The sequence below is a fragment of the Triticum dicoccoides genome, chromosome 5B, assembly GCF_002162155.2.
Source record: "Triticum dicoccoides isolate Atlit2015 ecotype Zavitan chromosome 5B, WEW_v2.0, whole genome shotgun sequence".
NCBI lineage: Eukaryota > Viridiplantae > Streptophyta > Magnoliopsida > Poales > Poaceae > Triticum > Triticum dicoccoides.
Window position 1 is genome coordinate 659,572,574 of NC_041389.1, and position 3,643 is coordinate 659,576,216.

At 42.2% G+C, this 3,643-nt stretch overlaps 1 long non-coding RNA gene across 1 annotated transcript; it reads right to left on the reverse strand.

The window, feature by feature from the left end:
- Nucleotides 1-414: 414 nt before the first annotated feature.
- Nucleotides 415-1,717, reverse strand: LOC119306548. Its single transcript, XR_005148976.1, has 3 exons — nt 1,356-1,717; nt 1,168-1,260; nt 415-506 (listed from the first exon to the last, which is right to left on the reverse strand). It is a non-coding gene; the product is annotated as an uncharacterized LOC119306548 (long non-coding RNA).
- Nucleotides 1,718-3,643: the final 1,926 nt, after the last annotated feature.

A 3,643-nucleotide genomic window follows, 5' to 3' on the forward strand; every position in this document is an offset into this window, starting at 1 on the left:
TCCTCTACAGTCACGTTATTACTGCACGGGTACTGTACCAACCCACATCAGCCATCCATTTAAATCTGACGGCTCTCATTATCCCCACTCGATTCTGTTAATAAATGGAAACAAACAACTAATTATGTGGTAGAAAATCTCGTATGGCTGCAGGATTGCCGCCAAACAGAACCTGGCGCCAAACAAAACACACCCTGATAACCTCCTTGGCGCCAAACAGGGATCTCTTTGCCTTTGTCCCGCTCATCTTTCTCGTTCCTCCTGTTCGTCCTTGTAAAATAATATGACAAAGGTACGTTGATCTGTGATCTGTACGTGGCACAAATCAACTCCCTTTTGCCCTATCTTTCTTCTGATTGTCCTCCATGTTCCGAGCGCAACCAAGGCAAGCTAAGGAGCCAAACCCCGGTGCATATCAACTCCCTTTTGCCCTATCTTTCTTCTGATCGTCCTCCATGATCAGAGTGAAACCAAGGCAAGCTGATCCGTAGGCGATAAAGATTCTCCTAGCAACAAAAAAGATGACAATTAATCTGAAGGTATGTGACATATGCTCTGATTGTATTCATGTTCTCAAGGCACACAATTTGTAGATTGAGTTTGCTATGCTACTATTTTCTTAATGGAGGATGATAAGGGCAAGATGCAAAACTTATTTTCTGCATCTTTTAGATTATGTTAATAGTGAAAAAAAATTAATAGAAGTAATCTCAATTGTTTTGGACAAGCTCAAGATAAAATGCATGAATATATTCAAATATTTGCTTGTAAGACAGATGATTTGCTCATCAAGTCTTGGGATTTCCAAAACATGACAGGAGATTAATGCAGATGATCTCCCTTTTGTTGTCCTTCTCCTAGCAACAAAAACGAAGAGAAAGTCTAATGGAGAATATGACTAGCTGTAATGAGGATGCTAACAGGTACCGACAATTTTGTTAAATTCTCAGGTTATATCACCTTATGATTGTAGTGTAAACATACAAACAAATAAGTCATGTGTAACTTTTACAGGACAAATGTGGTTCCTAGTTGGATGCCTCAGATTGGTATGAAATTCAATTCCACAAAAGAGGCTTGGAAATTTTGGACATGTTATGGAGGTCATATTGGTTTTGATGTAAGGATAAATTATGAAAACAAGAGCAAACTCGATGGAGTAATCACCTCAGCAAGATATGTTTGTTCCAATGAGGGCTACAGAAGAAAAGACAAAAGGGGTAATAATACAAAGCGTCCTCGTGCAGAAACAAGGACCGACTGCAATGTTCGAATGGGAATTACTATAGACCGAGAAGCACGAAATTATGAGGTGCATGAGTTAGTTGTTGAACACAACCATGTCTTGCAATTACCTGGGACAAGCCACTTGATGCCATCACAGAGGAAGATTTCAGCCTTGCAAGCATTTGAAATTGAAACAACAGATGATTCAGGAATTGTACCTAGAAAATCCCATGAGTTAGCAAGTCGACAAGTTGGTGGTCCACTGAACCTTGGCTACACATGTCGTGATCGCAAGAACCACTTGCGAACCAGGCAACAAAGGGACTTGATGTATGGTGAAGCTGGAAGTATGCTCAAGTATTTTAGAGATAAAAAGAATGAGAATCCTGCATTTGAATATGACATGCAACTAGATTGCGATGAAAATATAGCAAATATCTTTTGGGCTGATGCAAGGATGATAATTGACTATGCTCATTTCGGTGATGTTGTTAACTTCGATACAACATTTGGGACAAACAAAGAGTACAGTTGAAGTTTTTCATGCACGATTTCCATGGCATAGCTTCCCAAGCAGTTGCATCAAAAGAATGCATCAAACTAGTAGATGATGCTTTGAGGATTCTTAGGAAGCAAGTTGAAGAAAAAGCTCCTACTACTACATGCACAACTGAAGATATATCTAAAGAACCTGAGGATTGTCTACAGGCCGCTTGCCTAAAGAAAAAAGAAATTCCGAAGAAGAATTCGAGACGAAAGAAATCATGGCTTGACAACCAGCACCCCAATAAAAAGAAGAAGGAGACAAATAAAGTTGTACCAAAAAATCAAACTCATCCGGTAAATCTCTTGCACCTATCTAACCAGAGTACTTGCTAAAAACACTAATATAGACTAATATTTGCTCGGTTTTCTTTTCATAGAGAAGAGAGAATGACATTCCACTGGCACAATACCAATCACCTAAAGAGAAAATGGCTGGAACAAGTGCAAATGGATTGCAAGAGTATGGGCACTATGCTCGTTTATTGATGGTATTTCACTTATCATGTCTAAAATTCCTTAAATTCAGTGTTAGGCAATATGATTTCTTGTCTAATCAGTTATGTCTCCCTTTAATTTTAGAGTGAAGCCGGTGATCTTTGGGACTTGCAAAACTATCATGGGGTATGACAATAGGTTGATGCATGTGTGTTGTGCTGTCTTGTTAGATCGACAGATGATGCAGAAGGGATAATTGAATCAACACACATAAGGCGCAATCAGTTGACCGTTGATTGCTCGTCATTTCCAATCAGTTTAATTTCAGTTAACTCTTGGTTTATGAAGACATGCACAATCAGTTTAATTTCAGTTAGCTGCAACACTGATATGTTGAGTGCTCATCATTTTTAATATTTCCAGTGACATAGCTACAGAGATATGTACCGAAGTATGTTTTTTTTATCTCCATATAGGGTGTACAATCAGATACAACATGGACTGCTAGTAGCCTAGTACCACTAGTTGGGGTACCCCACTAGTTGATTATAAGCATGGGCACTACTTCTTCAACTAGTGATCTGAATAATTTGACAGAGACGCAAGTGACCACAAAGTTACTGAAATTAAACTCAGTACACATGCATGTACCTCTACTGGCTACTGACTAATCATATGGCCGTGAAGAATTAATGGATGATCAAAAAATCACATGCTCTCACTTGCTCTGCTTTCACTCTTCTAACATCAAGAAAGCAGCAGTACAAGACGAACAAACAATGAAGAAAGGAAGAAATCAGTTCTAATTAACAGGCTAACAACAAGTAATTCACCTGCTGCGCGACGACCATTGGGTTTTACTATTGGGGCTTGGTCGCTTGGCCGGACAGGAGGGCTGTTTTTCCATTGGATTTGACCGGAGACGTGCCGCTGCCGTCAGACGCCTCCTGCGGCCGAAGAATCTTGGGGCGCCCATCATGGAGGGCGTCGCAGCGGTCGAGGAAGCGCGACGGCCCAGGCGTGCCCCTCCTCCCCTTCCAGGTCGCTGCTTGCCGTCGTCGTCGGGCTCGTTGAGCTCGCTGTTGTGCGGCAGCAGCGTCCCAGGTCGATTCGCGCAGCACCTTCATCCCCCGGCCATTCCTTGCAGCAGCCGGTAGAAGCCATAGGGGCACGGGGATGGATAAGAAGCAGCGCAAAGAGGTAAGCCTACGAAGGGAAGACATCGCCGGAGCAGTACAAGCTTGCGTTGGGGAAAAACAGTGGCCAGACCTCTCTAGAGGAAGGAGATAAGACAGGGAGAGGCGAACAATGTGGGGTGTGGTTTTTTTTTAATGGCCGGTGCGAGGTTTGTCACACAGCGATTGAGCCCTTGGATTAAAATGAACGATGGATCCTACCAGCTACAGCACGACTGTAGAGGAGCCGAACCCGGGGG